We start from the raw sequence: 7,799 nt of genomic DNA, 5'->3' as shown, positions 1-7,799 counted from the left end.
GAGTAGTTAATTATTCATATCTACTCCACTAGGTGGCAATATAACACCAAAGCTGGTGGAGCTCTGCACCTGTTCCCTTCTCTTTGCAGCCATGCAGCTCCACATTGATGGAGCTTCATCCAGGTCATTTTTGGAGCAGGGCAGCTGGACTTGTTGGAGCTCCTTGAAGAGGTTTTGCTGCTCTGCTCCAAGCAGCTTCATCAGCTCTGCTTTCATCAGAAGCTCCTCATTAACAAGATAAAAGAAAAGAAATGCAGCTATTTAACAGTTTCCTCTCATACACACACACACTATATATACTCTACATATATATGTAAGACAGGTATTTATTTTGGCCACTAGGTGGCAGCCGTGTAACAGTTTACCCAGACTTAGTGAGCCCCCCGGGACACCGTAGTTTGGGCGCAACCCTCCTGAACAAGCGCCTGCTCACGCTCACGTTCTCCCTCTACCTGTAGCGCACTGGGATCTAATAATTTTTTTATTTTATTTTTTTTTCGTGCCCCTGGTACTGTGCTGGAGCTCCAGGAGGGAGAGTGTGACGGCCGAAGGGCCTAATACTTGTTGTGTGATTGTTCCACTATGGTTGCAGGTTTCCATCAGGGTGGCGCTGTGTTGATTGATCCTGCACTGCAGTCTCTTCTCTTCTCCTGCATTCACCACCTGCCAAATTGGGTGGGGGGCGTCCAATCGGTTGTGGTAAGGTGAATTTTGCTGTCTTAAGACAATTTTTGTCATGTGTCCTTTTTCCAGTTTACTGTCGGCGTTGCAGGTCCAGTGTAGCGAATTTGGTTGATTGCAGCGGTTAATGCTCTAGGAGACACGCAGGGTTTATTGTGCTGGGGGCCGCAGAGAGGTCAGATAAATCACTGACTCTCTTTGCAGACGTTAAAGCCAGAGAACAATCAGTTTTAAGACACAAACTTCAGTGAAACTGTATCCAGAGGCTCAAAGGGCGCCCTGGTTAGTGCGCGTAAAACTAACGCCAATCCCACTGAGGAGCATTTCTTATTGGCGCCCTTCTGGTCACTAGTGACAGGAGGAAACGCATATAGAAGCATCCGGGGCCACGGCCGGTGCGCAAAGAAATCCACTCCCAGCGGAGGATTGTCCAGAGCGCCCAGAGAAAACCACAGAGCGCACAGCGCATTCTCGCGTCTGGCAAACAGAATATTTCTACAGAATATTTATTACAAAAATAAACAGGAAACAACTGCGCGAGTTCAAACCTGCCAGCTTCCCTCTCATCGCTGTCAGAGTCACAGCCACACACGTGGCCGGCTGGCTGATCGGCAATCATTATTATTGTTGTTCAGAAATTATGCCGGCTTTCACAAAAGCTCGGACAACAGTCACTGCAGAAACATGAGTCCACGCATCATCCACAATCCATTCACATATGCTGGCGTATCGCGCGCGGCGCTCCCTCCCAGTAAAGCTGTGCTCGCTGTCTGCCATCCATCGCTCCCACGCCGCTCGCAACTTAACTTTGAACGCCCTGTTTACGCCGATGTCCAGCGGTTGGAGTTCTTTGTTAACACTCCCGGGACTACGGCAAGCACTGAATTCATCAGCTTCGCTTGGTTTTTTTACACCGGCGGTAAGACGGGCGCTCGCGCGCCCATGTCTTCCAGCCCAGTCACAGTGTCGGAGCTGTCCAGCATCTTGGCCTTCTGAAGGCTGCTCACACTGCCGGGGCTGTCCAGCATCCAGGGCGGAGGGTGAATTAGAGTGCGGCTGTCCGTCAAGGACGCAGCTGCATTTAGAGAGGCAGAAGTTGTCTTTGGTGAGGGACGGTAAGCTGGCTGCCGAGCTGTTGCGCCCGGAGGGTTTTCTGGGGTACCTGTAGCGCACTGGGATTTAATAATTTTTTTATTTTATTTTTTTTTCGTGCCCCTGGTACTGTGCTGGAGCTCCAGGAGGGAGAGTGTGACGGCCACAGGGCCTAATGCTTGTTGTGTGTTTGTTCCACTATGGTTGCAGGTTTCCATCAGGGTGGCGCTGTGTTGATTGATCCTGCACTACAGTCTCTTCTCTTCTCCTGCATTCACCACCTGCCAAATTGGAGGGGCCGTCCAATCGGTTGTGGTAAGGTGTATTTTGCTGTCTTAAGACAATTTTTGTCATGCGTCCTTTTTCCAGTTTACTGTCGGCGTTGCAGGTCCAGTGTAGGGAATTTGGTTGATTGCAGCGGTTAATGCTCTAGGAGCATATGGGATGCTACAGTGCCTTTTTCAGAAGATCAGACATGGAGGCCGAGCACGGCCTGCAGGGTCAGACTAATGAGAAGTTACTTTGTAGTCACAGTCAGTGTGTGTGGCCCAAAATAATAGTAAATGGACCGATATAATAATAACTTAGATCTACGTTGGTCGGTCACATGATCCATGACGTTCCCTCTCTGCCCTGACGTCGTGCCCTGTAGCTGAGCACTGCTAAGCTGCTAGAGATGGTCGGCCACTGCTGGTGGCGACACCGAGGGAGTAAACTACTGGTCCGGTGAGCAGGTTCTGACACCAGACACCAGAGCCTGGAAACCCCTAGTGACAGACAATAGACAATAGTTTGTTCCCATGAGAGCGTAAATGTGTAGCTAAGTGTGTCTCGGTAAACTCCTAAAGCCACCATCTTGTCATGTACCCACTCAATGAAAGCTTCCCCGCCTCCATGTTAAGGATCTGTACAAGGTATGAGCTGCCATTGTTAGTGGCTTCTAACTTTTGGCTGGCTTCTGGTTTTGGTCAAATACGGAGCATTCATCCCCCTTGAGCCTCCACCACTTTCTCTCTTCCCTCCCCTGCACCCCTGCCCTGATACATACCACTCCAGAGTTCATACTATAGAATCGACTGCTTTGTAGAAACACACTGAACCGCTCGGCAACAGTTTGCTGCCCTGAAAACAACTTTTTCATGGACTGCTGTTTGTGGCATGGAGCCTCATGTGCAGGTGAAACGTCACTTTGAATTTAAAAAGGCTGTTAATAAGACTAACAGTGAGTAGGCTTGGGGAGTTTAGACCATTTGGACAATGTCATGTGGAGAACGTTTGCCTTGCTCTGTTGTAGGTGTCACTTCCAGAAAAGAAGCAGGAAATACACAGGGTAAGTCACATTTATCTGAACTATGTTGATGTGTGTGTGTGTGTGTGCACAAATCTTTGCACATCAACATATGCTCCGTGTCCAGTGCAGCTGTTGTGGTGACGCTGCTGTCTACATGAACTTTATGAAAAGCCACCGTGTTTTGTTCGTGTGGATTATTGTTTTGTGAAATGTCGACCAAGTCTATGTGAAGTCTTTGTTTGACTTCAGTCCTAATTAAACTGCCCAGAGATGGGCTCCTCTGCCATTTTGTCTTTTTGCAGGACAGTGTAGTTGGCCTGGTCCGGGTTGCTTTGCATTGCAAATTTCGTTTACCAGCTCTGCACATTTGTCAAACCAGTGTCTTAGTTCAACATTGTAAGAGAAGACTGGAAGCCAAGCCAAGAAAGCGCCCAAGAGTCAGAGAGAACTGCTTAAGTAGGCATTTTAATTTTTGAAGGCCTCAGGTTTAGGCAGTTTTGTGTCTGAGAGAGTGGCTCAGAGAGTTGGCTGGGCCAAGGAAGGACCTGAAGGACCTGGGTTTAATCTTGCATTTTTTTATTTTGTGAACAGTCAAAGTGAAGAGTGAAAAGTGAGTGGAGAAAATGTGCATACATCTGAAAGAATGGCTCAGAGGGTTAAGTGAGTGGTGTGTTGTTCTGTGGGACTGGGTTCAGTTCCAGTTCCTTTTTTCTAGTGAAACACTCCAAGTAAAGAGTGAAAGGTTCACTGAGGGGAGGTCCAAATGCCTGAGTGTCTCAGGTGGTTAAGGGAGTGCTTTAAGAGCCAGGTTTGATTCCTATGAAATTGCTGTAGTGGCACTGTAACGCAACCACAGAAAAATCATAAGACTGTACTGTAGAACCTAGTGACTAGCCGGCTAGCTGGAATACGAGTCCACAAACAGCTGCTGTGTGTGAATGGAGCTACGTCGTACACTGACACTGCTACTATTTGCAGCACTAGCTGATCTGCTAATGTAAAGCAAAGAGGTCAAACTTAAAGACTACAAAATAATGTTCATGTCTGCTCTTGTTCTCAGTCATTAGCCAGAAACTGTGGGCTTCTACTGGTCATTTATATATTGTTTATATGTAAATTAATTGTGTGATTGATGAAGCCAAACAAAAACAACATCCTGTGGACATTTGACTAAATAAATAAATATATAAAAACACAGTTAGTGTTTAGGAGGTTTTTTGGGTTTTCATGTTTAAAGGATCGGTGAGAGGGACAGTAGGTGGCGGTAATGCACCTCAAACATTGGTTGTCACTCTCCATTAAACAGAAGAAGAAGAAGTTCTCAGGAAGTGATAAGTTGGCAGCACATTGGCGCCATTTTGGAGACAACCTGAAGCAGGTGTGGAAGTTCAGCTGCTTGGTCTGATGTACTGGTGGTGTAACATCCACCGAAAGATTAGAGAAAGGGCCCTGGTTCGACGAAGGAGAAGAGGAGAAGGCCTGGTTCACAGAAAGGCCTGGAAGCAGAGGCAGCGGCCTGCTGCTGGCGGGCACATGGCGCACAGCGAGGAGCTGCAGCAGGTGCTGTTGGCTTGTTTGAGTTTACAGTGAAGATGAAGACACAAGTTGATGAATGTTGTTTTGTCTTTAGAAGCCAGAGCAGGTGCTTCCACCCTGTGAATGGCTGCAGATCATCTGGACTTCATTACAGAGTCGCTGAGATAAAAGGGAAGCATTATTGTCTGTGTTCAACAATAAGTGTTACATTCAAACGCTTCATAAATATCATTGTGAAGTTAATGCTTGTCTCCATGTAGTGGTGAACAGGAGACAGTTGAAGACACACAGCTGAAAGCAGTGATAATCAGAGCACATGGCGCTCAGGAACAATGCACAGACTGCAGAGGATCCAGGCTCTGAGGACGGGCGCTGCCTGCTTGTGAATTTACAATGAAGTCATGAAGTGTTTTTTTTTTAAAGTTGAATTTAGTTGTAAATTGTGTCATCACGTCTGATTTCCCTCTTCAGGCCTTGAAGGCCTTCCTTGGTGCTTTCTGGGAGACGTTGCAGTGGATTGAACTCAACAAGGTGAGTGGATGTTTCCTGGCTGCTTCACTGCTGATGGTAGGACACACCAACCTGAGACTCTGCTCGGACTCGGCCTGGTCCTCAACTGCGAGTACTTCCATCAGCGTTTGGTTTTACTCGTGTTGCCCTCATGTCTGCAGTGTTTTAACTCTGCATTGCAGATCATGTGTTATATTTGGTGTTAAACATGGTCCATCTTGTCCTCCTCAGCTGACGACCACATCACAGCACCAGCGTCTCCAGTGCCTCTGCCTGCACCTGGTCATCCACCAGCCAGGCCCCGCCTGTGGTCTGAGGAGACGTCTTCATGTCCCGCTGTGTCAGGTCATCGGTTTTCTTGTTATTTCTGTATGGCATGGTTTTTTTCACCTCATATTTTCTCCCCTCACGCAGGCAGTAGTGTAGTGATAAAAATTATATTATTCATAGTCTAATTAAATAAATTAAACATAGATACATAAAATAAGATACATAGATAAGTAAGACTACATAGATAAATAAATCAAAAGTAGTGTTCGTAGTGGAAAGGTGCGACAAAGAAATTAGGTTAACCTAAATTATTATGTCAGTAGACGACTAAAATAGGCTCAATAAAAATATAAAATAGATGTTTAAATAGAGTCAGGGTCCTTAACTATAATAACTATAATATATAGATTTATATATAATATAAAATTAGTATTAGAGCGTTAAGGTAGGATTAAGTAAGATTAAATTAGTGTTTAGGGATGACAGGTGTGTAGGAGGTTGTTGTTTAGGGGGTGTGTGGATGCCGGCATCTGGTTAGTGTTGTTGTTGTTGTGGTGGTTCTGTGTTGTGGGTTGTTGTGTTTTACCATGTGTTACTGTGGTTTTTGGTGGATTGGATTGGTTTGATGGATTGGATTTGATTGGTGGTTTTTTTTGTTGACTGTGAATGGTCAACACCCAAAGGGGGAATGAATAGCAGCCTTGACCAGTTTTGAAATGCTGAAATGAAAATGGTGACAGCAAAGCACACGTGACAAATGAATCCACGTGGACAGAAAATCAAAAGAAATGGATCAACTTTGCATTGAATGGAACAGCTCATGACTCCTTAAAGGAAGAAGCATTGTGGGGATCTCTGAAGAGTTGAAGACGAGAAGAAAAAATGATCCACGCTTTCAGCAACTGCATCACAACCTGGACAAACCTTCTGATCAAACACTCAGTGTGTGCCATGTCACATGATGACGAGCAGCGTCACAGCAATGTTCCAATCAATCAGCAATTGTTGTGGAAACTTGAAGTCCATTTCTGAGGAGATGGGGAGACAGGCGTTTAATACGTCTGCAGGACGGGTGCTCCTGAACTGATGTAGGAGCTTTGGGAGGCGTTAGCTTGGAAATAGGACAATGTAGGGCAGAATAAGCAAACGAATGACAGTGTAGGAGAGACTAAATTAAACCATTAGGCGTTGTGACAGGAAGCATATAAAATAGGACAATGTAGGAGAGGTAGGAGTTAAATTAAACCATTAGGCGTTGTGACAGGAAGCATATAAAATAGGACAATGTAGGAGAGGTAGGAGTTAAATTAAACCATTAGGCGGTTGTGACAGGAAGCATATAAAATAGGACAATGTAGGAGAGGTAGGAGTTAAATTTAACCATTAGGCGCTGTGACAGGAAGCATATAAAATAGGACAAACATTCGTCGTTATCTAGCCAAAAATCCAATAATGTTGTGTAATGATGTGATTAAGTAGGCGTTTAAAGTCTGCGCTTCGTTACCACGTGCTAGCAGCATAGTAAGAAAAGGACGTCAGGAAAACATGGCCTAGACCTTATTTAATAGTAGATCAAATTTATAATATATATAACTTTAATGGCTAAGTAGGGTAGGAGAGAGTTAGTAGTTATTATAAGTAACATTAGGGATGCAGACGTTATGTTAGCTGGTAGCTAGTATTGTAGGAGCTCTTGGTGCTGGGCATTTGGTTTGTTGTGATGGTTGTAGGTGGGTTGTTGACGATGGGCTAGTTGTCGGTCTTGTGGAGTTGTTTGGTGTAAAATGCCCAGAGTAGTTGTTTAGTGTAATAAATAGGACAGGATTCCAGGCAAACTAGTCAAAGCGGTAGTGTAGAGGCTAGAATTAATGGCCCAAACCTGGCGTCTTGAAAGTGAAGTTTAGATGTTGCGTATATCACCTTATATGGTGGCAAAACGAGTTCGTTAAGTAGCACGTGCGTCATTAGTGTTTTAACAGAGCGTAAGAAAAATAGTCCTTTAGGTTAATTTGGAGAATCTTCATCAACAGCAAGAGTAGTTAATAGAAGTGAGACAGATTAAAGTGTCGGTGTCTAAACTAGGCAGCAAATGAAATAGAATATGAAGTGTCAGTGTTCCCTTTAACTGTAAATATGTCAAGTAGTTGTAGCGTACAAAAGTAAATTCTTAGAACAAACTATGCTTCCTAAAAAAAGGTGTGGCCTTGGAGCGCGTAAAGAAAGTCTAATTCAAACTTAGGACGAGCCGGTAGCCGAAAGCGTAGGGTCACTTTTCACTTTGATGTAGGCAGCTAGGTAGCATAGCCACTATGGGTGCTTTTTATCATGGGCTTTTTGGTTGTTGGAGGAAATATGAGTGCGTTCATGGCTGTTTTGTTCTTCACAGAACCGCTGATGTCACCTGGAAGGCCAGATTTCT

General features: G+C 45.0%; 2 long non-coding RNA genes across 2 annotated transcripts; both read left to right on the top strand.

Annotated features, from left to right (window-relative positions):
* Nucleotides 1-2,033: 2,033 nt before the first annotated feature.
* Nucleotides 2,034-4,486, top strand: LOC114437695 (uncharacterized). Its single transcript, XR_003670924.1, has 3 exons — nt 2,034-2,088; nt 3,068-3,103; nt 4,371-4,486. It is a non-coding gene; the product is annotated as an uncharacterized LOC114437695 (long non-coding RNA).
* A 374-nt stretch (nt 4,487-4,860) lies between these two features.
* On the top strand, nt 4,861-5,546 carry LOC114437688 (uncharacterized). The gene is made up of 3 exons (XR_003670923.1): nt 4,861-4,982; nt 5,072-5,131; nt 5,342-5,546. It is a non-coding gene; the product is annotated as an uncharacterized LOC114437688 (long non-coding RNA).
* The last annotated feature ends 2,253 nt before the right edge of the window (nt 5,547-7,799 follow it).

This window comes from Parambassis ranga, chromosome 1 (assembly GCF_900634625.1).
Source record: "Parambassis ranga chromosome 1, fParRan2.1, whole genome shotgun sequence".
NCBI lineage: Eukaryota > Metazoa > Chordata > Actinopteri > Ambassidae > Parambassis > Parambassis ranga.
Note: the sequence above shows the minus strand (reverse complement) of the source record. Positions and strands in the feature narration are given on the sequence as shown.